The sequence below is a fragment of the Mus caroli genome, chromosome 15 (assembly GCF_900094665.2).
Source record: "Mus caroli chromosome 15, CAROLI_EIJ_v1.1, whole genome shotgun sequence".
NCBI lineage: Eukaryota > Metazoa > Chordata > Mammalia > Rodentia > Muridae > Mus > Mus caroli.
In genome coordinates this window covers 2,614,891-2,642,828 of record NC_034584.1, presented here as the reverse complement: position 1 = coordinate 2,642,828, position 27,938 = coordinate 2,614,891, and the positions used below count along the sequence as shown (strand labels likewise).

The window sequence follows — 27,938 nt, the reverse complement described above, 5'->3', positions numbered from 1 at the left end:
CTTCAATACCAATGGAGTATTTAATTCACTATCATCTTAAAGGTTACAGTAAATGATCAACTGTTTCTGGGAACTGCAGGGCTTATGATGCATCTGTAGAGGGAGGAAAGACTTCTCCCAAGCTGCCATTTCCAGGTGAATTCTGTCGTCTTAGTTTTCCAAGTCAGGAGGTTCCTTGCCCTGGTAGCTATTGGGCTCAGAATGAACTGAGGGGACAGCGATGTCAAGATTTAAGGAATATTTTGCAGCCAACTTTGCCAATCTAAGTTAAATACTTCTTTTTATATCTTGATTCTCTGTGTATTTTTTTTCCTGAAGGACATAATGATTCAGTGTATCTTGTCACGCTGGTCAGCAGGAGAGTTTAGATTTCCTTACCAATGCTTTGCTTCACTTAGGCAGCTACTGAAATGGAGCTATAATAAAGTTTAAAAGTATGGCTCCAAATATTCCACATGTTTTCTTTAATTATATCTCCCTGAATTTGCCACAGGGGAATCTTTCAGCAGATGTGGGAGTATGGGAGTGCACTAGCAATTGATTTTCATAACTCATGGATTAAGAATGTGTTCCGTGGAAATCTTTCTGTTGAAAACATATGTGATGTTACAACTTGTTTTTATGCAAACAGCTAAGAGAATGGAGAAAACTTATCTCATGTATAGGAAGGCCAGTAGTTTTTCTCAGTACTGTTACTCATACATTTTTCTCTGTAGCACATCACCATGCATCTTGTCTAAATGTTGGTTTTTGTTTTGCTTTGTTTTGTTTTTTCTTTAAGCATGCCAGTTTTTTTTTTTTTTCTGTTTCTGGGTCCTTGACACTCCTTCTTACAATATATCTAATGAGTGGGTTTTACCCTCTGATCCCACTAAGCTCTTTGGAGTCTTCTTGCTCCTTTTTTTCCCTGTACTAATCCCAAGAGCGGACCAAGAATTTTGAGATTTTGAGACCATTGATGAGTTCTCTCCAATAGAGTAATGAGCTGACAATCCTATCTCATCATTGGTATTGTTTCTCCTCTTGGAGAAGATGTACCTTTCTTTCATGATTGCAGAAACGTTCTTCTTTATATTCCAGAGTCTTGCCAGAATCATGATGAATATGTGTGAGGTGAATCAATACTACAAATGAGTACCTGAAGTAGTGCTTTATGAATTTTTGACTTCTTACAAATATATATATTGCATATAAAAGATTGGTAGCTAATAAATGGGATTTCTTAATAGAGTTACATTTCTTAGCAATTTGATTGTTTTTAAAAGTACTTATTTTTATTGTACTTGTAGGTCTTTTGTCTGAATATCTGTAACCACCTTTGCAGTGCTTAGGAAGGCTAAAAGATGATGTAGGGTTCCCTGGAACTAGAATTAGGTATGGTTGTAAAGTGTCACATGGGTGCTGAAAATCAAACGCAAGACCTCTGTCAATAGCAGCAAGTATTTTTATCCCCTAGGCCATCTCTCTGTCTCCACTAATACCATTTTTATCGGCATTACTATTTTAACTTCTGCACACTATTTTTTTTCTGAATGCTATTTTATTTCTCCAAGCATCTAAAAAGAAACCAAAATATCATATTTATCTACATAGAATGAAAGTTGGGAATCAATTTTTCCACTGGAAACTCTCACAGACCCTAATTTATCTCTCCTTATTCCTTTTAATGATTATTTTCAACTGATACCTTGTCTGTCAAAGTATGAAAGTGGACTCTGAGAAAAGGAGAGGCCAATGTCATGTGATAGGAAACTGAGAGCAGTTTTCCTAGAAATTGAGAGTTAAAGAGAGTGATGGCCCATGCCAAGAAGGGATGACAGTCAGCGCAAGAGGAGGTCTGTAAGGTCACTTACTTAGTAACATGGAGCACTTTCAGCTGAGTGGGGTAGTAGAACTGTTGACATGGGTTTCTAAAAGGTAAAGGAAGTAGAAAGAGACTGAGTAGTGTCATGAAGAGGAGCAATGGACAGACCTGCGGGAAGAAAAGCAATGTGAGCCTCTGGTTACAATGTACAGTGATAGCAACACTATTTCTACAACAGATTAGACTCAAGAGGGAAAAATTATTAAAGGCATGCATGTTGGGCAAGTGGGAAGAGACGTGTTCATCTTTGTTAGATGATCAGAAGGTTCATCTGACCTGGGGGGGGGGGAGGTAGTGACAGGGGAATGTTATCTATGTATGTAGATGATGATATCCTTAGTGAAGGTTGTGGAAAAAATCTTCCTGGCTGTTTTTATTTCCTCCATAAACTAAGCAGTAATGTGTGTTTAACTCATTTTAAGCCTCTGCAGGGAGTAGAGGTTCCCTTAGTTCTGATCCCATCTATCCTGAAGGCACATAGATTTCCAGTTCTTCACTTTTTACATTATTCTTTCCCTCATCTCTACTTATAAAAAGTAATTCTAATGTCAAAGTCAATTCTGACATCCCAAATAAGGAGAACCTAGAGTACATCAGCAGTCGATGATTCTGTATGGATGCATGTATGCACCCGCTCTTCCTGTGGTTTTCTAAAATGACTCTAAGAAAGGTTCATAAAGACATACATAGAATGGTGGGCTCTTCTGGTCTTCATGGCCTCCTCTGTGGATTCCTTACAAACTGAGACAGACCTTGATTTCTACTATTTTGTGTTAGAACTTTGATCCCAGTGTCCTCTTTTAAATCTTAGTTCACAGGAAAAAAAAAAGTAGCTCAGAATCACCAAGCAGTGTGGGCCAGGAGCCAAGGAAATTTCAAGTCCTAAGTCTTCCTTGCACGAGAGTTTGTTTCACTAGACAAAGGTTCCCATCTTGTTATTTGGGGAAATTTCAGGGAGATCTGATGATGTCACTGCTCATCACAGTGAGGCCAATGGAACCTCACATTGATCACTTACTTTACCTTCCTCCCCTGTCCTGGAACAATTCCCCTAGCAGATAAACATTTCTCCTCTTGGAAAAAGATACTGTAAAAAATTAAAAGTATCTTATATATAAAAACAAAATTCCTTGGGCTTAAATTTTTTTTTGCTCAAATAAGATTCATAGACTAATTTAAAAAATTACCATTATCCTACTATTCTCATCTAACATTACCAACTAGACTAAGTTAGTTTATGCCTGATATTTCCATGTAGCTGGTCAATACTTATGTGTACTTTGAAGAACTACAATATAAACAGTGGTACCAAGTTGTAGAATGCGTTTGTTCTGAGGGATTTAATCACTATTTCAAACAGAATTCCAGATTTTCTGTGTGGGTGACAACATGTATACAATTAAAATGGATATGTACTATGGTGTATGTTGTTGAGGTATGTCCAAAATCCACAGGGCATGTGATCCAGAGGCAGGCTGAAGCCTTCAAACCACATGACTCTGCTACTACAACCTTATAGCTCCAATCCTGGGAAGTCTATGCTCTATCTAGAAAATTTCTCTTAATGTAGTGTGCTGTTGATGGCTTAGTCAAGCCTATGGACTACTTTCATAGCTGTACCTATATCACTCTTTGATTGAATAACTGGAGCCTGGAACCTTGACATATTGCCATATAAAACTGACAAACATAATTCTACAGAAACGTATGAATTCCTGCAGTCTTCAGTTGCATATTATGGTTTGTTTGGATAACAGCAAGCCAGAAACAAAATTGTGCATATGCTTCTTGGCAATGTTTCTAATGATGTATTCTGTAGTTAACACACTAAGTTCAAGTGTAGCAATCATTTATCTTAAGTAGTTAAAGACCTTTTAATAAAGTGGCTCATAATCTCCAGAGATTTATAACTGAGCTGGAATTTATTTTTGGAATTCACCACTGACACCAATCCAGTTTCCTAGTAGATCACTGATAAGGATCTAGGTTTGATTCTCATCAGTTACAAAGTAGTTCACAATCTCTGTACCTCCAGCTCCCAGAGATCTGACTCCCTCTTCTGATCCTCACTAGCAACAGGCATACATGTGATGCTCATGCAAAACTATACTTGTACTTGTAAAGTAAATAAATCTAAAAATGTTTTTTCCTCATTAGGAAATCCAAGAGATGCTTGCATTTGCCATTTTCTAGGCCATGCACTAAAATGATCAATGAGTCTTACAACTAAAGCTGGTACACCTGTCGGAAAGCCCTGCAGGATAGTTTGTAGCACTGAACTAGGGAAGGACTCTCTAAGGTTCCGAAAGGGCATTAGTATAAGCTTCTTGCATTATGTTTCCAAATTGCCTCTGTGATAATTCATCATGATGCCACCCTCATTTTTATCTATCAGTACTTTGAAGTTACTATTATTTTAAGTAATACTCATAAGTGTAGTTATTACAAATCTCTAAAATGATATGTTTTCATGTTGGGTCCTTAAGCTTGAGTATTTTTTTTTCATTCCAAAGCCTTATTTTTAAAATATTTTTTTTCCATCTAGAATGATTATCCATTTTTTTTGATATCCAAACACTTTTTATTACATATTAAATTTAAAAATATAAATCTCACTAAAATGCTTATCAAATACATATACATATGTATATATACATGCATACATGTGTGTGTGTGTATGTATGTGTGTGTGTGTATGTGGTGTGGTGTGTGTGTGTGTGTGTGTGTGTATATGGTGTGGTGTGTGTGTGTATGTGTGGTGTGGTGTGTGTATGTGTGTATGTGTGTGTGTGTGTCTGTCTGTGTGAGTGTGTGTGTGTCTGTGTGTATGTGTGGTGTGGTGTGTGTGTGTGTCTGTGTGAGTGTGTGTGTGTGTCTGTGTTTATGTCTGTGTGTGTATCTGTGTGTGGACTGCCACTGCATTGGGACAGTACACACAACCACTAAGGGTGATCAGAAACATCTGTGAAATACAGAATGAAACAACATTGAGAAAGAAATGCATACCAAACAGTTGGCATGGGGCCTACGAGGCAACTAAATGTGAGGGTCATGATTAGAGTTTGTCACCATTTCTCTTAATGACTTAATAATATGGGGTCTACTTTGAGTACTACCTAAAAGACACATTCTCTCATGACTGGATGAAAATATTAAGCTGCTGAATATATTTTCTGGGCTCCCATGGCCCATTAAACATGGTAACCTAATAAGGTAGATGTGGGTAACACATATCATGATTAGAAATGTTTGAGTATTTTCCTTTCTATAGTTGTGAAATGTAAAATTTAGGTTTGCTTCCATCAGGCCTCTTAATCCAAACTTCATAATGGTCAATTGTTGTAACTACAGCACTTGTGGGACACTCATCTTTTTTATCAGTACATAGTGTTTGCCCACGTATATATAACATTCACCGTCATAATAGTCTTCCCTCTTCAGATCTAGCACTGTGCAGATGTTTGTCCAGTTTCACAGGGCATTCTGTTTTAACTTGGTGTGGACTCAGTGTAGCCATGCCCTTCCTAATTCTTGTCCAATCCTCAAGAATATTGAAATCCTGCAGTATATACAACTATATACAGACCCGAGACAATGACTGTTTTCTTTTTGTCGGGGCTGAAAGGATCCTTCCTCTTTTTTTCTTGACTGAAGCCCATCATTCCACTGTTCTCACAATGCTGGCGAGAAACCTGGATTTCACATTTGTGCTTATTCCTCAGAGTCTAAGCAGAGTTCTCTCTAGATTTCTGCTACTTTTGTGCAAATCTGCATGTTTTCTTGTAAGGTGGCCAGTGTTTCCAAATACTCTGGTGCTTTTCCAGCTATGACTTCTTGTAGTTTTGCATCCACTTGACTCAACGAACTGCTCTTTATAAAGTTGATCTTTGAGATCTGTAAACTGCTTCTCAGTGTTGGCCATCTCATCTAAACATACCATCCTTCTCTTTCTGATGGGAGGCATAGCAGTATCCAGGCAGGCATAGTGACTGGAGGAGCTGTGAGTTCTTCATCTTGTTCCAAAGGCAAACAGGAAAAGACTGGCTTCCAGGCAACTAGGAGGAGGGTCTCAGAGCCCACTCCCAGAGTGACACATTTCCTTCAAGGTCACACCTACTCCAACAAGCTCCCCCACCCCCAATAGTGTGGCTCTCCCTCAGCCAAGCATATTCAAATTTCCACAAATAGAGTATAAATGGAAGAGAACTCAAAGTTCATCAAGTACTGCTTGTCTTGAAACAGTTTTGTAGCTATAGGGATTCTAAGGATAATACCAAAACACTAGAGACTTTCACAACACTACAGCTTGTGAAGCAAGAGCACAGCGTACGCCTTCTTATTTGCCCACATCTTGCCTTTAGCTGGCTTTGGAGCCCTACAAAAGTTCACTTTGTGATAACATGAAGTAATTAACTATCATAATTTTTGTGTGTGCCTTTTTCTGTTCTGTGTGTGATGAGGATTTTGCCTTTTAGATTCCCATATTTCATTCTTGGCTTTTCTTGCAACATTGTTGTTATTAGAAACGTTAGAGGAATGAAAAGCAGCTGTCCGTATATTATAAAAGGATATTCAGTATTAGCCTCTTTGGCTTGTTATCAGTCAACATTCATAGTTGATTTCTGTAGGGGATTTAGTTTCTTTGCTTTAAATATTTCTTGTAAATAACTACAGTTATGAGCTTATCTATCTAACAGAAGTTCTAAAGAAAACTTAGAGTTAATGTTGTTATTTAAAATAACTATCTCTTCTGCTAGAAGGCAGGGCAGGGGAGAAAAATGTATGGATATTCCCATGAGAGAATAACTGACATATTTCTGGAAATTTACTTGTCTGAACTCTCTTTAGATTCCACACCAATTGCTAGTATGTTTTAAAAGAGAGAAATAAATCTAATTTTGAGTGTAAAATATATTTCAAAATATTTTTTAGAATCACCTATTCTTTTTCATATGCATAATTTAGACAATTGTGTATATAAACATATATATTTACATATTTATATATATATATAGTACAACATGAGGAAAATAGAATAAGAAAAGCTAAATTAATTTAATGAGAGTGGTTTAAATGCAGGTAGTATTTAAGAGTTACAAACATGAACATACTCCAAATTGTTTTTCTAGTTCTGTTGGTCTGTTGGATTTTTCTGGTTTTGGTTATGGATAAGTGCATAAAATATAAAAGATACAGAAAATATAAAATTTAATGTTAACTTTCACAGATTTCAGATGAGTGCCTTATTCTGGCAACATAGAGGTTCATTCAGTTGTAGAGATACTGGTCCAAGTTAATTTGGGTGTGTGACGCTTTCCTTTTTTGAAAGTTATTTTATAATAAAGCTTATTAAAAACAAAAAACATATTTGATAGGTTTTGTTTCTCAGTTATATCATGTTAGACAGTTTTTAAATAGCTGAAGTAGAAACACATGGGTATACTAGAATGTGTAAGCAGTTTTTATTACATTCTCAGTGATCCTGCCAACCATGGTTTGATAAAAGAAAGTTTCATGCAATTTTGTTAATTATATTAAGTGTTTTAAAAAGACTTATCAAAAAAAAATACTAAATTTAAAGTGATCTAGCCAAAAGAACATAAAAAATATAAAAACTGGGACACTTTATGGTCCAATGTAGTTGTTTTTTATTTTAAAAGAAATTATCTTTATCCTTTACATCAACAAAAGCCAATTAACGTGGTAGTAGGGTATTAAAAGAGACATGTCCAGTCAGAGAGAGCAGGCCAAAAATTCGAGCTACTATTACATGCCAAATAATGTGCTTTTACTTAATATAAATTCATAAAATTATTCAAATAAACATAATTAATCCCCGGATACTACAGAAGCATTCAAGTATCACTTTGGGGAAAGAGATACTGTCTAAATATGGGAAGGCACCGTTCTGAACTTAGTTATACCAGAGACAAAGTAAGCCAGAAAATAAAGCAACTTCCAGTATTTTTTAATTTGATGTCATAGTTATGTATCAGACATTGTTAGTGCTATGTATGAGACAGTTGTGCAGTTTCATAATAATCTACTGAAAACCTCTTTGTACAGTTTCCAATGATCTCATCGTCCTGCCTGCCCTCCTACCGCTGTAGACTTAAGGTTAGGATATGGTTAAGAAATGAGGAGATGACTCTGTTTTGTATTATTATTCAGCTGGGTTACCACAACAAAATGCCACAGACACAGTAGTTTAGGTGACTAGCATTTACAACCATTTGGGGGACTAGGAATTTAAGACCGAGGTTCTGGACTGTAGAAATTTCCTGAGACTCATCCCAATAGCTTGCAGAGGAGCCATCTCATTGTATCTGATCCTGGCTTTTCTCTGTGCTGGCTCTTTCCTGATATCTTTCTCTTCTTAGAAGAGGAGCAAGTGCCCTTTGAAATATGGAATGCATGGATAGCAAGGAAAACTCACACTGTGACAATGATAAATATCACCTGTTTATCTTCTGGTGTGGAGAAACGACAGTGTTGTCCTTTGGGAATGTGCTATTTCTTGTCAGTGTCCTGATTATCACTCCATGTGACAAAAGTAGATTTCCTATTCAAACAGATCTGGACTATCTCTCGAGCTTTACTTTTATAGTAGCAATATAGAGAAGCCTTAAAATATGCCTCTTTTTAAAAATATTTTTATTAGGTATTTTCCTCATTTACATTTCCAACGCTATCTAAAAAGTCCCCCATACCCTCCCCCCCAATCCCCTACCCCCCCACTCCCACTTCTTGGCCCTGGTGATCCCCTTTACTGAGGCATATAAAGTTTGCATGTCCAATGGGCCTCTCTTTCCACTGATAGCTGACTAGGCCATCTTCTGATACATATGCAGCTAGAGACACGAGCTCCGGGGGGTACTGGTTAGTTCATAATGTTGTTCCACCTATAGGGTTGCAGATCCCACCAGCTCCTTGGGTACTTTCTCTAACTCCTCCATTGGGAATCCTGTGATGCATCCAATAGCTGACTGTGAGCATCCACTTCTGTGTTTGCCAGGCACCGGCATAGTCTCACAAGAGACAGCTATGTCTGGGTCCTTGCAGCAAAATCTTGCTAGTGTATGCAATGGTGTCAGTGTTTGGAAGCTGATTATGGGATGGATCCCTGGATATGGCAGTCTCTAGATGGTTCATCCTTTTGTCTCAGCTCCAAACTTTGTTTCTGTAACTCCTTCCATGGGTGTTTTGTTCTCAATTCTAAGAAGGGGCAAAATGTCCACACTTTGGTCTTAATTCTTCTTGAGTTTCATGTGTTTCACAAATTGTATCTTATATCTTGGGTATTCTAAGTTTCTGGGCTAATATCCACTCATCAGTGTGTACATATCATTTGAGTTCTTTTGTGATTGGGTTACCTCACTCAGGATGATGCCCTCCAGGTCCAACCATTTGCCTATGAATTTATGAAAATATGCCTCTTAGATCTACAACTGTGCAGCTTATAACTGATCAAGGTTCTGCTTGCTATATTTCAAACGTATTAGCATATTTGTGTACAAGATACACCTCTCAGGAACTTCTCTCAATTAATGGACTAGGCAGGCTTAAATACTAGAGTCTCTCCCTGGGAGATATATGAGTGTCAAAGTTTACCTAAAAGCATCCATAGACTTTATTGCCTGTCTGTACATAGAGAAAGCTATACTACATAACCTAAAATCTCTCTACCTGACTCATATTTATCCCTCCTCTCTCAAATGGATTGTGATATTACAGGCTTTCCATCCTAGCATTATTCTTTACTTTCCCATCAATGTCATATCCCCTAATCACTCTCTTACATGCCTAACAACATAAAAGCCATACAAGAAAACAGCTAATGAAATGAATTTGAGACTCTCTCATCTTCACCATAGAGGGTAAGAAACACACCTTCTCATCACTGTTTTTATCCACAGATCATCTTAGGGAGTCTTAGTGGAGAAAATAAAGTGGCAGGTATGATAAGTAAATTAATTTAAAACACTGAGAGATGAACGGTGTGCTGATCAATTTTTGCCAACCTGAGACAAACCTAGTTATACCAAGGAAGATGAAAGCTCAATTAAAGAATTGCCTGGCTCACCTCCCCCCAGAAACAACAACTTAGTGAAACTGACTTTCTCTTTTCAGCATTTGTTCATTACAAATAGCTTCTTACTTTGGGGTGAGATTTTACATTCACTTCCCATTCTCTGTGCTATGTGCCTGACTAAAGCTTCAGCCCTGACTGGCAATCAAGGTTGTAGAAAGTAGTCTGAATGTTAATGGAAGAGAAATGTAATCATCACCATCTCTCAGCTACAAACCCTTTGATCTACAACAGCAACCCTCCTGCAAGATATAGTAGTGCAGTAGAGCCACAAATATTTTTGGGAGTAAACAACTACTACTTTGATCAGATTTAAGGTCACTCTATGAGATGATGACCATACATGACACTGTTAAAGTAACCAAAAACCTAAAACTAGATAGGTAACAGGCCTAGGGAAAAGCCTACTCTATTACTCTACTAAAGTCTGTGAGCATTCTTGCAGGGGGTCAGGGGACATGCTGCTTGGCAAATGATGTAAGATAACTGTACACATTTCCCTCTTTGGATAGGTGAGTATGGACTGTGTAAGAAAGATAGTAGCTCCAGGCAGTGGTGGTGCATGTCTTTAATCCCAGCACTCAGGGGGGAGAGGCAGGTAGATCTCTGAATTCAAGGCCAGAATAGTCTTTAGAACAAGTTCCAGGACAACCAGAGCTACACAGAAAAATCTCGTTTTGAAAAACAAAACATAACAACATGACATAACAAACAAGAAGAAGGAAGAAAAGAAGGGGGAGAGAGAGAGAAAGAGAGACAAAGAGAGAGATAGAAAATAGAGACATGGAGACACAAAGAATGAGTAAGCCAGAAAGAAACAAGAAAACAATGAAAGAAAGAAAGAGAGGGGGGAGGGGGAGGAGAAGGGGGCATGGGGGAGAGCTGAGTCTGAGAGAAAGTCACTGGTCTTTTTTTTTTTTTTTTAATCAATTCTTGCTTAAAGGTTCCCACACTATTTTCTTCCTTGTTTTTCTTTGATGATAGACTGAAACCTGTCAGTGAAATAAATCTTTTGGGCCAAACGTTGTTCTTGGTCAGAGTTTTGTCACAGTCATAGAGAGCAAAGGGAACAGGTAGCTACGATGAGAGGAGAATTGGCAGGTTCCTGAAAAGATCTACGTATCACATTAAAAGGAACTGAAAAGACTCTGCCTTGGAAAAGCAGTTGTTGTGTATCCAAAGGGCCTCATGAAGACACTCTTCTCCTTTGTAGCATGAGGACAAGCATAGCTGGATGTCAGGCTGAGTATAACATTGTTGAGTAACAGTGTTCCAAAAATAAAGGGAGTGCACAGCAGAAACTATTCTTGTATGTGAACACAATGGTCCTGGTGGGATATATACTTGAGCCCTAAAATACACACTGGTGACATCTGCCTGGACTCCCAGTGCGGAGAGGTTCTGGAACTTGGCAACTTTTCTAGAGCCCCTAGCTTTATGAAGAGGTTGCCTATTGCTCCCTGGTAGAAACCAACAATCATCATAGAAACAGAATACACTGACAATGCCTTTCTCTTCTGTGAAGCAGCAGGTATTAGTTTTAAGTATTGTCACCCTTGTTATCCCTACAGTCGTAAGTTCCAGCATGACATGGAAAGAGGATGCACATGCCTGTTAAAGATATCTCGCATCAAACGATTTGCAAGAATTTATCTCATATATACCAACAGGAGTCAGAATAATATTCCTGATGCTGATTTTAAGAGTGCTTTGTAGTAAGAGTGGCCATGGAAGAATTCTTGGGGTCACTTTCTCAGGACACAGTATTTAGCATCCTGGCTAAGACTACAGTTTGGCTGAAAAAAATTCAGTCTTTAGAAGCTTGGAAAAAGATGATCACAAAATTCATAAGTAAAAATGCCTGAGTTTCTTTGGCATTTAGCCAAGGCAATAATAAAGCAGCTAGGGTATATATTCATGTTAGAATGCATATACTACAAGAGGCCAGGATATTCACACCATGTGTTCCACAGGTAAACCAGGAGGGATACTTCACTCACACAGCCTGTTAGTAATGTGCTATTGAGAATGGCACTGAAATTGCTAAGATGATCTGTGATGAAGCTTTAACACTGGCCAGGAGTGATGCTAACAGGAGTCATACACAAGAATGATTCATTAGTACTTCAAAAGGACCCAAGGGGTTGAAGGGGTTCACAGCCCCCTAGGAGGAACAACAATATGAACTAACCCCTAGAGCTCCCAGGGACTAAACCACCAACCAAAGAGTACACATGGTGAGACTCATGGCTCCAGCTGCATATGTAGCAGAGGATGGCCTAGTCAGTCATCAATGGGAGGAGAGGCCCTTGGTCCTATGAAAGCTTGATGCCCCAATGTAGGGGACTGCCAGGGCCAGGAAGCAAGAGTGGGTGGATTGGTGAGCAGGGGATTGGGGAGGGGCTAGGAGGAGGAGTTTTTGGGAGTGGAAACCAGGAAAGAGGATAGCATTCGAAATGTAAATAAAGAAAATATCCAATAAAAATACACCTCTGAAGACACAGAAAATTGTATTAGTCACTCCAGTCATTCCATTCATATGACCATCATGGCTATTCCAGAATGGCTACTGACAGTTAATAGCAACTGACAAGTTACATGTTTATTTTTTCCAGGATGTTGGTTTCTGAGTGGTCTTGAATGCAAGGGCAGTATCTAAGAAGGAATCTATCTTCATGATTCATCTTCAGATACATGTGTATATGAACCACTTTGTACCCCAGATTTCTTTGTGACTCACTCCAGACATTTTATTTCCAAGGCCCTATTCATATGAATAAGCTATTAGTAATTGCTCATATATTTATGTAAGTATACAATATAAAATATAATATAAATATAAGTTTATAAATATAAGTTTAATATAAAGTATACAATATAAAGCATAATATAAATATAAAGTGAACTCTTACAATATAAGGTATAATATGAATATAAAAAGAAACTTTAAAATATAAATAAATAAGAACTATAGACAAATATACAATATGAAGTAGAACTATATATATTATATAAAATAAAATAATGTTTGTAGTATTTGTTCTTTGACAATATCATCCATGTGTAATGCATTCTGAGTTGCTCTGCACTCTCTTCTATTTCTCCTCTTCTATTTCCACCCCTCTTAACTCCCCCCCCTCCAAATCCTTTGAACATTGACAGCCCTGATTCACAACCCATTGGGTAACAAAACAAAAGACTCAAGCTGCTTGTCAATGGGAAAACGTTTTTTTCTAAGACTTTTAAACTGTTTCAAGTATACCAGTGACAATTGTGTTTGTAAAAATGACATTCCACTTCTTCTTTCACCAATATCATGCCTTTTATTTCTCTTCCTCACCTTATTGTACTGGCTAAGATGACACTTGTGATTTTTATGTATAATTTATAACTCACCAAGGGAAAGGTAGTCAAGGCAGCAAAATAAAAGAAAGTTCAATAAAATGGTCTGGTCAGTGACTTTACAGAATTGAAATTGATAATGGAAATTATTTTAAACCACTTGAAATCTGTTGGACACTGAGAAGCTATATGCTAAGAACTGGCTCTCAGAAGACCTTGGCATGTGTTATGCAGTGAGCAGAGCCAGACTGAGAACCACAAATGAATCATTGGAGGAAATGAGCATTGGAGATGACGTTACTGTGGAGCTTTTTCCTGGGTTAGCAGGTATATCCTAATTGAGAATATTTGAACTATAAAACTAATGGAATTAAATAAGTTGAAGCTATAGTATATAAATAATGAAAGGAAGAGACTGAGGAAGTTATAGAGGTAAAGATAATTCTGGGTTTGCTAAAGGTGAGTGGGACAAGAGGCTGAGTGATAAAGTGTCTCACACAGAATATTGGTTGGATGTTTCTTGCCAAGAATGGCATAACTGATTATGAAAAAGCAAGGGCTCGAATATGTTCTGAGATTTCAAATTATTTTGAAATCTAATAGACCTAATAACCAGAACTAATGGAGTTAAACAGGAAAATGAATGAAGATGAGAGGGGCCAATAAAAGCACCCAGGACCAATAGCTCTTTAGTACTTAAGGTTGCAAGGAATAGACAGGAGAATGGTACACACACACACACAGAGAGAGAGAGAGAGAGACTAGTAAAAGGCAACATTGTCATGTTCATCTGTGAGAATAATAGCATAGGCTTTGTTTTGCACAGAGAGGTACAGTTTTAGATCTTACTACTACTACTTATTAGCCCTGCAGCTCAGTTCTTGTTACTTAACCTGTTTTGTAATGTTTTTCTTGTTGGTAAACTGGAATAGTAAAAGTTAGATGTAATAACCATATTAAACCACATAGAGATTTTTCAGTAACATACTTTTTTTTCCAGCATCTCAAAAGAAGAAAATGATTAAAGTGCTAGCCAATGAGAATGTTGCAATTTCTGTTGGAACTGCTTGTGAATAACAATACAGGAAGAAGTTTGAGGCTAAAACACATTTCTAAAGAATTCATTTCTGTATATACATAGATGTAAAATATTTTACATGCAGGTTTCACATATATTCCATTTCTGTGTGTGTATGTGTGTGGTTTTGGCTAGTCCCATAGCTAAAGATAACTGCTAAAGGCTAAAATAATCTCTCTGCGTGCAAATCTCCCCTGGGTACTGCTGTTAGTTATAAAGTTTGCTACTTGGTGAAACAGGCTATATCTCACTCCTTTTATAGGCCATAGATGGTATTAGAAGAGTGAATCAGTCAAAGGCCAAAGTGTAAGATGTTATACTGTCTGCTTGATGAGAGCCCAAGCTGGAAGCATGCATTAAATCACACCATGGACAAAGATTCCGGAGGGAGATGACAGGTCAGAAGTTCGACTTATCTCCAAGACCATGACTGTCTCTGTTTTACAGAGCTCAGAAGCTTCTATGACTGCAACCAGCGGAGCAGAATTTTATCAGTAAACTCTCTGGAATGGATAAAGGAGATCTTCTGAGCAACCGTGGAAATCTGACTGCTTTTATGATCTGTTGTTGAGTTGCTGTCAATAAACTCATAAAGGGCTTTTCCTATGTGATTATATCAAGAGCTATAAAGGAGACAGTCAATGTTAACACTGGAGTGAGGTAAAAAATATCTTCTAAATTCAATATAAAGTTTCAAAGAGTCAGACTTTTTGGAAAGTCTCAGAGTTTTAGTCTACTTGGCAAAAGGATAAATTATTAAGTAGAAAATCTAGAGAATAAGATCAGGATCAGGTATTAAAAAGCTTTCAGTTTTGCTTATGGATTTGAGAGATTTTATGCATCATAGTAGATGTGTGTTTGTGAATGAAAAATTGACTTGCTGAATAAATGAAGACATTTAACCTCAGTACAAAAATCCTCTCTGTAATTTTAATAAAGTCAATGGCTATAAGGTAGGGTGAATTCATATACTTATTTTAAAGATTAATCACAGTTCAAAATTGTTGCCCTCTGAATTCATTAGAAGTTCTTTCATACATTTGTGGTGGCTACATATTTTAAAGAAAAAAATACAGTGTCATCATTTACTATTTAGACTTATACATTAATAATTTTAAAATGTTATTATATATCAATATTGAAATTTTAAGTTTATTCATGTATCCTCAATAATTTCTAGATTATTATTATATACCAGTATTTGTAGAATTAAATCTTTCAGGTGCCCTCAACATATAAATTGTGTATGGTGCTTGTTTGTATCATTAAACTTAAGTAAATGTAAATATTTTAAGAGAAAACATAAATGAAATATCCAATATTGCATGTCTTTGGAATGATTATAGCTTTACACAGCTTTGATCTGACAGAAAGAACTGAATACTAAATAGCCCACGTTTTGGAACCAAACATCTGGTGTTGTATTATCTCTACCACTTAATAACATAGAACAATAGGCAAGTTTTTCAACCTTTCCATTTTCTTAAGTTTTCCTCACTGTAACATTGAATGATTAGAGTCCCGACATCATTAGGTCATAGTAATGTTTATACATAATAGCATTTGTTTAATACTTGGAAACATATCTAGCAGATAAAAGATGTTCAAGTAATATGAACCCTTATTATTAATTATTTCTATGTCTCTTACATAGCATTAACATCGGGGAGGAGAATGAACGTACATTTATGTCTTGTTTTATTTTACCTTCAGTTAAGGAACTTTCATAATTGCGTTGTTTGCTCCTTTGGCTCCTTACCATGTCCGACTTGGCCATAATTTCCTTTTCCTAATATATTAGTGGAGGAAGCTCTGCACTAACAAGAAAACTCATAGCTCTGCCTTTTTATTAATACACTCCTTTCTTTGATTTATCATTATACATACAAGTTTATATATTTTCCCATATTTAACTACATACAAATTATGTGATATAGTCTTCAAAGCAATTTAAACAATTATATAAAATTTCCATGTCACAACATTTTTAATGCAAGGTTATAGCTTAAGAGTTATGCAAGTCAGGAAATCAGGTAGATTCAAACTGACAGTTTTTTGCATTAAATGGAGTTAATTGAAGTGATTAAATGGTACTCAGATGGTGGATGGGTAGATCTAAAAATGTACAATTGTATATTTGTTTGCAGTTTTAAGAAGACTGGTGTCAGATTAGGTTGTCTAGAGCACCCACATGTTTCTCAGTAGCGAGTGTCTCAATGATGTTAGATTTCTTACTTGGAGACTCAGAGGTCCCTGAAGAATGGAAGAGATCTAAAACTGTCATTCTCTTATGAAGTCATGGGAATACATAGTATTGTATGATTATTTACATTTACACATACTTATCTAACATTCATCTGTCTGTCTGTCTTTCTGTCAATTTATCTGTCACTTATCTGTTCATCTATAGATACATGCCTACTTACAAATACAATGTAAATAAAGTTGTGTCACTTAGAATGACAATGCCCCTGATTTCTCACAAAGCCATAAATTATCTAAAAAAATATGCAAAAACAATAATAAGAAGAAGCCATGGGTTTAAGAAGTAACTGGAAGACATGGAATGAGTTGGGAGAGAAAATGAAGCAAATACGGTACTTGTTCATGAAATCTTCAAAAATATATAAAAGATCAGGCTCAGAACTGGTGACAAATTCATTTCAGAGCTCACTCAAATTCATAAAACTTTTATCAATAAATTGATATGTAACCACAGTCCTACAAAATTGTTGACCTCCAGGCTCCATAATTACTATGAAAGTATTTGTTATACAAATTGTGTCAGTGTAATTAGAGATCAATAAAGTTTACTTTATTCCTTTTCCTTTTAATCTTTAATAGAAATAGAAATATTAATGGATTATCCTCATAGGCCTGTGCATAGCCGGTTTGATGAAGTGCTAGACAGGTATATTTTGTTTAATATGCAATTGCTCCTTACACTGACCTGATGTCCTTTCCCAGGACAGTTACCACATGTTGCCAGGAGCCCCGTTTGCACTTGGAAAGACTCCCTCTTCCCTTCTTTCCCCTTTCCCTCACACACATCACCATGTTCATGTAAATCTCAGGAACTTTGAAATTATACCAGTGTACTGGCAGGTTTTGTGTGTCAACTTGACACAGGCTGGAGTTATCACAGAGAAAGGAGCTTCAGTTGGGGAAGTGCCTCCATGAGATCCAGCTGTAAGGCATTTTCTCAATTAGTGATCAAGGGGGAAGGGCCCCTTGTGGGTGGTGCCATCTCTGGACTGGTAGCCTTGTGTTCTATAAGAAAGCAAGCTGAGCAAGCCAGTGGAGGCAAGCCAGTAAAGAACATCCCTCCATGGCCTCTGCATCAGCTCCTGCTTTCTGACCTGCTTGAGTTCCAGTCCTGACTTCCTTGGTGATGAACAGCAGTATGGAAGTGTAAGCCGAATAAACCCTTTCCTCCCCAACTGCTTCTTGGTTATGATGTTTGTGCAGGAATAGGAACCCTGACTAAGACAACCAGTCACATGTATTTCTATCTCATTTTTATAAAACAATAAGAATTATTCTTCTGATTTATCTTTTACTTTGTCTTCCTTGATACCTGTTACTATTTCTTCTACCACAACAACAATATTAAAACAACTGGGAATAAGCAATTCCAAAACATCAGAGAGCAAGTGCAACACATTTAGACAGCACAAGAATTAACCTTTTCTCCTACAAGGTTATGTTACCAACACTGTTTTCCATCCACTCATTCATCTGCTGTACAAATATTGATTGTGCATTTGTGAGGTTCCTCTCAAGTTACATGGGGATGATGTGGAAGCATGTAACAGTCACTGTGTCAGTAAAGTCTGTATTTCTAAAGTAGCATCTTTTTTTGCATCTTCTTTAATATTATTATTGTTAGATATTTTCTTTATCTACATTTCAAATGCTATCCTGAAAGTCCGCTATACCCTCCCCCCACCCTGCTCCCCTACCCACCCACTCCCACTTCTTGGCCCTGGTGTTCCGTACTGGGGTATATAAAGTTTGCAAGACAAATGGGCCTCTCTTCCCAATGATGGCCAACTAGGCCATCTTCTGCTACATATGCAGCTAGAGACACAAGCTCTGGGGGTACTGGTTAGTTAATATTGTTGTTCCATCTATAGGGTCGCAGACCCTTTCATCTCCTTGGGTACTTTCTCTAGCTCCTCCATTGGGGGCCCTGTGTTCCATCCTACATGGATGACTGCGAGCATCCACTTCTGTATTTGCCAGGCACTGGCATAGCCTCACTCGAGACAGCTATATCAGGGTCCTTTCAGCAAAATCTTGCTAGCATATGCAATAGTGTCTGGGCTTGGTGGATGATTATGGGATGGATCCCCAGGTGGGGTAGTCTCTGAACGGTCCATCCTTTCGTCTTAGCTCCAAACTTGGTCTCTGTAACTCCTTCCATGGGTGTTTTGTTCCCTATTCTAAGGAGGAATGAAGTATCCACACTTTGGTCTTCCTTCTTGATTTTCTTGTGTTTAGCAAATTGTATCTTGGGTATTCTAAGTTTCTGGGCTAATATCCACTTATCAATAAGTGTATATCCAGTGATTTCTTTTGTGATTGGGTTACCTCACTAAGGATGATATCTTCCAGATACATCCATTTGCCTAGGAATTTCATGAATTCATTGTTTTTAATAGCTGAGTAGTACTCCATTGTGTAAATAAATGTACCACATTTTCTGTATCCATTCCTCTGTTGAGGGGCATCTGGGTTCTTTCCAGCTTCTGGCTATTATAAATAAGGCTGCTATGAACATATTGGAGCTTGTGTCCTTATTACCGGTTTGTACATCTTCTGGGTATATGCCCAGGAGAGGTATTGCTGGATCCTCTGGTAGTACTATGTCCTGTTTTTTGAGGAACCACCAGACTGTTTTCCAGAGTGGTTGTACAAGTTCACATTCCCACCAGCAATGGAGGAGTGTTTCTCTTTCTCCACATCCTTGCCAGCATCTGCTGTCACATGAATTTTTGATCTTAACAATTCTGACTGGAGTGAGGTGGAATCTCAAGTTTGTTTTGATTTGTTGGAAATTAGATTGGAAAAAAATGTAGTCCACACATGAAAATGGTTGGAGTGGTCTTTTTTTTTTTTTTTTTTTTTAAATATTGGAATATCATCAAAGGCTTTTAAATAGACTACCCATACAGAGGTGCTACAGGACATGCTTGTTTTACCACATGTGTATAGAATAACATTGCAAGAATGGTAATGAGTGCCAGGCGGTGATGGCACACGCCTTTAATCCCAGCACTTGGGAGGCAGAGGTAGGCGGATTTCTGAGTTCGAGGTCAGCCTGGTCTACAAAGTGAGTTCTAGGACAGCCAGGGCTATACAGAGATGCCCTGTCTCGAAAAACCAAAATAATAATAATAATAATAATAATAATAAATAATAAGTATTTAAAGGGAAGAGATTTGTTTTATTATAATAAGATCTATAGTCTCACTAAAACGTATTATATTTTACAACCTTGCAAATTTCTCTAGAAATGACTATCATGCTAAAGATCTCATTACCAAATTGTTTGTAATTTCTTCTTCTTCAAGTCCTACTTAGTTTTGCTTAGAACTTATGACTTGAATATAATCTTCCAGTTGAGGAAAAAATTACTATTCTTCATGTAGCACAGTTATCAGGTGACTACTGTAGGTTATCATATATATATATATATATATATATATATATATATATATATATGTTTTTTAAAGGGTAAGGGGTTTTCACACACAATGCAAATATAGAATGTCCATTAGCAAACTTTGCCAAGTATTTTAAGAAACTATTTGTTAATAATCTTGTAATCTAATTTACATTGGCAAATCTTGACTGCTTAAGTATTTTTCCAGAGGCACTGACATGGCTGCACACTACACAGTTGGAGACATTGGGGATAGGGCGAAAGCACAGATGCTTTTCCATCTCCTATGTCCAGGGACAACTTCTCTATAGGGAGACACAGGAAAACCCAGCTGGATGGGCACTGTCTGCTGGAAACATAGTTATGTACTGGAAACAAGAAGTGGGGGACCTAATGTGGTTACCACAGAATTCCACTTTGTCCATAATAATCATGGTTGTACATATAAAAGCTTTCTATGAACACATATTAATAGATTTTTCTAATATAAACATCTATTTAGAATATAAAACTTACTTTTACCACACAGGCCACAAAGGCATGGTCTATTAGGGCATAGGCTATAAAAAATATGCATGCATGAATGACTTGCTAGGAGTAGCATTGTTTACATAAATGACAAGAAAGCCAATTCCATTCTCAAGTAAATATTGTCAATAGGTATGAACTAATGGGTCACAGAAAATACAAAAGAAACAAAAGAAAGATTATGAATTTTACTTAAAATTAGAAAAATTCAAAAACAAAATAAATAAATTCCTGCTAACCTATGAAGAGAAATATTCATATAATTAATGTGTTTAGTATTTTATTGAAAAGATTGTGGGACAAGACTGAACTTTAGTATTTAGACTATATTTATAACATAACATGCTTGACAGTAATTTAATACATAGCAAAACAAAAATCTATATAGATTTTAGACATCTTTTAGTGATTCACATTATAATGATTTCTACAAGAGAACACAGGGATATTATAAACTTTATTTCAATGTTTTTGTTATTGGAAAAAAAAAATTTCTTTAACTTCCACCAATCAGCCAGTTCTAGTTTTGTTCCTGTTTCTTCTTGCAAGTTTCCGGTATATTTAGTCCTTATTTATCTAAAAACATCCATAAATTATATATTCACCCTTCAAATGTCATGCAAATGGGTTCATTTTTTAAAATATTTTTTGAATTTTATTGAATATATATGACTCCTGTTAAAACCTTTTTGTCGATCATCAAAGCACTTTTCTCATAAACTCTCTGAAATCCTTTTAGTGAGGACAGATGATTAGCCTTCCAGTATTAGAAATCATTATTTTTATACTCACTTTCAGTGCACAGAAAGATTTCTGTAGAACTGCACTTCTGATCTTTTTGTTTGTTTGTTTGTTTGTTTGTTTGTTTGTGTGGTTTTTTGTTTTTAGAGACAGGGTTTCTTTGTATAGCCCTGGCTGGCCTGGAACTCAGAAATCCACCTACCTCTGCCACCATAGTGCTGGGATTAAAGACGTGTGCCACCACGCCTAGCTTACACTTCTGATCTTGATGCAGACAGAACTCAAGTTAATTGGCTTTTAATTATTTTATTGAGGAAATGTGATCTGTTGTGCAGAAGGCAATATCAAAATCTCAGTTTGGTCTGAGTAGAGTACTTACTCATGTCAGAAGTCAGGTGTTAATGGCCTGCTGAATGAGGAGATTTGATGCTTGAACAATGCCCTCAATATTTTTAATTTAAGCCATGGTCATTGGATGTTAAGTATCCAGCTTAAAATCAGAAGTTGCAGTTAACCAGAAAAACTCAGCAAGCCTTTAATCTGAAAAAAAAAAAAACAGCAGGAAGTCTCTCTGACAGCCACATTTTTATCAGTCACAAATGTGCTAGATAGAGTCAGCTTGCTAGGATTCTCATCCCAACTCCTACAAGATAAAACTCATGATGCAAGTTAACTGCTTTGTGTCTGGCTGCGACTTGTCATCTCTACATTCAGAATAGAGATGATATTTAATTCGTGGGTTATTTTTCTATATCTTTGGTAACAAATGGTCATAGTTTAGTAGTTCAAAGCATAACACTTTTATTCTTTAATAGTCTGGATGTGGGATGTCCTAAATAGATTTTGATAAAGCAGAAATCAAGGTCTAGCATAGTGTGGCTTCCTGGAACAATATGTTACAACATCGCACTCTTTCCAACTTCTGCTGCTTCCCTGAGCTCACGTTCCCAGTGTCTTCAAAGTCAGAACTAGCATGTTTGTCCTTTGACTGACTGTATGTTACTATCATAGGGCTTTTTTTTCTCTTATGCAATCAAATCTCCCTCTGCTTTCTATTATAAAGGAGCTCACCACTAAACACAGCATCCACTTGAATCATCCAAGATAATCTAATCACCTGAAGTTTCTTGTTTTAACCACACCTGCTATATTTCTTCTACTATATACGATAATATTTATAAGTTCCAGTGATTAGGATATGGGTATTTGTGGAGTCAGTTACCTAACCTACTACAATAGTTTGTATGAGTATTGAAGGAGATAATAAGTACAAATGTCTTAGAGTTATTAAAAAATGTTACATACAAGCATTATGTTACAAAGATGTGAGAGCACAATGAAAACCCAGTCCTTTCAAGTCCCAAGCTGTCCTTCAAGCAAAGTAGTAGCAAAGAATTAAAGGCAAACAAGAAATTGAGGAATAGAACTTACAAAGCCCCTAAATTTGAATAAACACATAAATAAACAAATGAGAATTTATAAATATGATATCTCAGCAGTTAAACATACTTGCTGGTTTTATAGAAGACCTGGGATCAGTTTCCAAAATTCACCCGTGATTCCAGTTTCAGGGCATCTGGTGCTTACTTTTAGGCCCTGTGGTCACCAGGCACACATACATGTATACATGTGGGCAAAATGCTCATACACATATATTGTTTATAAATCTTCAGAGTAAGAGAGAAAGAACCATTGTAATATATTGTCTGAATGTATTGAATTTCCTTTTGTACAAAGCCTACCCTAAATTATGCTTATTATAGTTATAGAATGAACTATAATATAATAAATCTCTGTTGCGGCCGGCCAGCGGCTCACATGTCTGGGTTCTAGCCTGGGAGGCAGCCTGGAATCTGGAAGAGAAGAGGGAGCTAGGCGACACAAGAGAGAATGGAACCAAGATAACTAGTCTGCTCAAGGTTCAATTTTACTATTCCCAGACACTGGGTTATGAAGAAGGGGAAGGGGCCCATTCCACCAAATCATCCTTGGAGTCCAGGTTCAGGTGACCACGTGATAGCTCAGGAACAGCTAGGCGACAGGCAGTAGCAGTGGGAGTGGCAGAATGATAGGGGGCAGGCTCTGCTGGGATGCTCTCTTTGTGCTAACAGTGAAACCTGTTCAGCCAGGTTTCAGGCTAAGGGGGGAGGTTACAAATCTCAACAGTATAAAATACAAGAAAATATAGTTAATAAAAATTGAAAGGAAAGGAAATAAGAGGAAATGTTCATGCTAATTTCTTTGTGTTCATTTTCAGAAATCCAATAAATATGGCCTAATGCTGCTATATGCATATAACAAAAATAATAGCTCTTACATCAACATTTCCTATAATTTTATTTTTCTTAACTTTGTAGGTGCACTGGAGGAAAGAATTATTTAATATTTTAACATATCTTTGAAATATTAGGGATCTTGTAGTTATGGTTACCTGCTGATAAATTCAATTTTAATATGAATTATAAAGTTAATATTATGATCAAGGTTTGATAAATTTACTTTTCCTCCCAAATTATCATAATTCTATCATTTATCCAAATATGAAAATGAATCACCCTGGTTTAAATAAATAAAAATGTTCATTCTAGTTATCTTATGTGGAACTGAATTGTATTTTTAATGTATATCTAATCTGTATTTTTTTAATAACAAGAATTAACTTGTGATAATGTTCTTAAGCACCACCATGTTCTATTTCTCCAATTATAAAATTAATAATTTCTCTGGTACTTCAAATAATTTTTGTCACTGGGTTTTCTAGACATCACATCAAATATCTCCCTCTGATCTCATAGAAGTCTTCAAAAAACCTTTCAGCCATTCCAATTACCATTTTGACTGAAAGCTCAATGCTGGGATGAAACTCAAGCCAACATAATTATAATTTTGTGTGCAGACACCGGGCATAGTGTGTGTGTGTGTGGTGTGTGTGTGTGTGTGTGTGTGTGTGTGTGTGTGTGTGTGTATGTGTGTTTTAACCTCTAAGGAATTCCAGTGAGTGGCTGAATTGGAGAATGTATATCACACTGTACATGGTCTGTGAGCCAGTAGATTCCCTTCACACTCATGTCTCTAGCTGCATAGATATCAGAAGATGGCCGAGTCGGCCATCAGTGGAAAGAGAGGCCCATTGGTCATGCAAACTTTATATGCCTCAGTACAGGGGAACGCCANGGGTGGGTGGGGGAGCATGTGGGGGGCTTTTGGGATAGCATTGGAAATGTAAATGAAATAAATACCTAATTAAAAAAAAGAATGAAAGAAAACAAACGCACTTAGAACCTTGAGCTTCGCCCCAGACCTACTACACCATATATAAATTTTAAAAATCTAGTAGATTCATTGCCATCTCAAAATCAGCACAACTGATTTATGTGTCTAAATTATAGTATTTCCCCTAACTTGTCTTCCACTGCCTATATCTGGCTATTGCTGTCATGTGTTTGTGGACCGTTTTTGTCTGCATATATTAATGAAGATATCTTGAAAACCTGAGTTGAATTAACATCCTTTCTTTCCTAAATTATGAATCCTATTTCCTGAAAGTTTCTTCCCACTAATATATTTCTATTCCTGATGCTATTCCCTTTAAAATTCTGTCTTAAAAGCCTTTCTTCCCACGTTCTCAGTGTGACTTTATCATGTTCTTCTGTGCCTCCCATTTCATTCATTTCCATTGACACCACTAACTCAGACATAATTAACTTACTTAAAGATCCAAGCTTCCAGGTAGAAGTTTATCTGTACCATGGTCCTCATCACAGTATATTGTGCAGTGTGTAGCATTAGCCTTCTTAACACAGCAATATTAGCTGGCCATTGGTTTCTGTTAGCCTCATATCAGTGATCGCTGAAACAGGCTCCACATTAGACCCAAGCAGTTGATTCATTCCTCTCATTTCGATGGAATTGTAATCTGTCATTGTAATGACCAGATTAAAGTAATCTTTATATTTTCTGATTTATTTGGGAAGGAGAAAAAAATGAAAACATCAAACAAAGTACATATTGGAAAAAAATTAAGAGTTAAACTAAGAAAGCTGCACTATTCTTTGAGAGCAAACATAACAATAATAAATTATGTTCATTTCCTATTAATTTAGAAAGAGCCCTGTATGTTTCTCATTTGATTTACTTCTTTCCATCATTTATAATTCAAATAAATTACCAACATTTCTAATCACAGCTGAAAGCACTTTATGTCTTCCTTCTGCAACATAATGTAATAGGATTAGCTGTGCAGACTGTCATTTTAATAAATTCAGGTTTTTGTTCAGCCAGTAATCTTGCTATGCAAGAATAATTAAATTATATCTGAATTTCAAATATTAATGATAATGTGGTATTTACCTTTTGAAAAGAGAATAAACTCAAAATGATGATACTTCTCTGCAGTATTTCTCTATCTAAATAGTAAATTAATTAAGATAGGAAAAGAATATTTGTATTCTAAAATAAAAATGGGAGTTTGTATTGTAGATACATGACTACTCAGTTTATTTGTCTGGATATTGGGCAGGTGCAAGAAAAGGTGATTATGACTTATAAATTGAATTGCTTTAATCTGTACAGTGCTCATGCATGTGTTGTGGTTACACAGTCTATAGTGCAGATTACTAAAATAGAACGTAATGGGTCTTAGGCTTGATTTTGAGTCTATGCAGGAACTAGAATACAGTCACTAAATATTTCTTTCTAGTTGTTAATAGTTAACCATGTTCCTAGGGTTATTTTTTAATTTTTATTCTTATTTTATTTATTTACATTTCAAATATTATCCCACTTCCTAGTTTCTTCTCTGAAAAACCACCATCCCACCCCTCTCTCTTGCCTCCACAAGGGTGCTCCCCAACCCACACACCAACTCCCTTCCCACCATCCTAGCATTCCCCTACACTGGGGCATCAAGCCTTGAAAGGACCTAGGGTCTCCACTTTCATTGATAAGGCTATCCTCTGCTACATATGCAGGAAGAACCATGGGTTCCTCCATTTGTATGTATTCTTTGGTTGGTGGTTTAGTCCCTGGGAGCTCTGGAGGGGTCTGGTTGTTTGATATTGTTGTTTTTCCAATGGGGTTGCAAACCCCTTCAGCTTCTTCAGTCTTTCCCCTAACTTCTCCATTAGGGTCTCCCACAGTCAGATGGTTGGCTACAAGCATCCTCATCTGTATTGGTAAGGCTTGGCCAGCCAAGCCTCTCAGGAGACATCCATATCAGGCTCCTGTCAGTAAACACTTCTTGGCATTAGCAATAGTATCTGGGTTTGGTGGCTGCATATGGAATGGATCTGGGAACTAAACCATAAACTTAACTTCTGCTTTTTCCTGATTGGTGATTGTTAGTGAAATGCCAGAGGCAGGCTTCTAACCTGGAGGTGTAGGATTTTTTGGGCAGTAACCTGGAAACTAGTGCTCTGGGCCAGCTGGTTAGTTAACTGGAGTTCAACCTTAGGTCAGGTTCTCTAAGATGGAGTCTAAACCCAAGATCTGGTCTCTCATTAACTTAGTAGAAGATAATTAGTTCCAAACTGATAAGTTAAACATTTTTTCCCATCATATACTTTTCTGCATTATTTAAATGATAAGATGAATTAATTCCTATTTTCCAGGGGTTATTGAGGCAGAGCCTGCTTGCTGGCTTAACTGATAAAAAATGAATGAGAAATGGCACAGCTTCTTCATTGCTGTAGGCACAGCATGCTAAAGTAAGGACACACATTTAAACAGCCACAGCTTATAGGGCAAGTCCCCTCGGGGAAGAAACCAAAAAAAAAAAAAAAAAAAAAAAAAACCCCACAGTTTAGGGGGGATAACCCCCGGGGGAAAAAAAAAAAAAAAAAAAAAAAAAAAAAAAAAAAAAAAAAAAGCTCCAAAACTGCAATAATTCAAAATAAGAATTTTATAGATTTCAAGTTAAACAAACCACTGCCTAGTTCTAAGACATTTGAGTAAAACAATCGAGAATGTAATGAGCTTATGCTCAAATAATATGTCCTGCTAGTCAAAAGCAGGTAGGAAACAGTTGTAACTACATTATCTCCTTCCTTCTGGCCCTTGTGTTACTATGAGGTACTGTGACTGGTGAAAGTTCACAGAAAGGATCTTTCTGTGATCTTTCAGCACAATCATTCCACTCACTGATGTAGAAATCATGGGATTTTCTCTTTGGTGACTGTCTAAGGCTGAACCAGCCAGGAGCATACAGGCCGCAGGAGCAGTGGAACAGTTGGGACAGGTAGAAGCCCTTAAATTGGAAAAAAAAAAATCCCTTAAAAAATTACAGGAAAACACAACCAAACAGGTGAAGGAATTGAACAAAACCATCCAAGATCTAAAAAATGGAAGTAGAAACAATAAAGAAATCACAAAGCCAGACAACCATGGAGATAGAAAACCTAGGAAAGAAGTCACAAATTAAGAATACTAGTTAACCAAGAGAATACAAGAGATAGAAAAGAGAATCTTGGGTGCAAAAAATACCGAAGAAAACATTGACACAACAGTCAGAGAAAATGCAAAATGCAAAAAGCTCCTAATCCAAAACATCCAGGAAATCCAGGACACAATGAGAAGACCAAAGCTAAGGATAAAAGGTTTAGGAGAGAGTGAAAATTCCCAACTTAAAGGG

The 27,938-nt window shown here is 36.8% G+C and overlaps 1 pseudogene; it reads right to left on the bottom strand.

Annotated features, from left to right (window-relative positions):
- Window positions 1-5,069: 5,069 nt before the first annotated feature.
- Window positions 5,070-5,804, bottom strand: LOC110310731 (annotated as a pseudogene).
- Window positions 5,805-27,938: the final 22,134 nt, after the last annotated feature.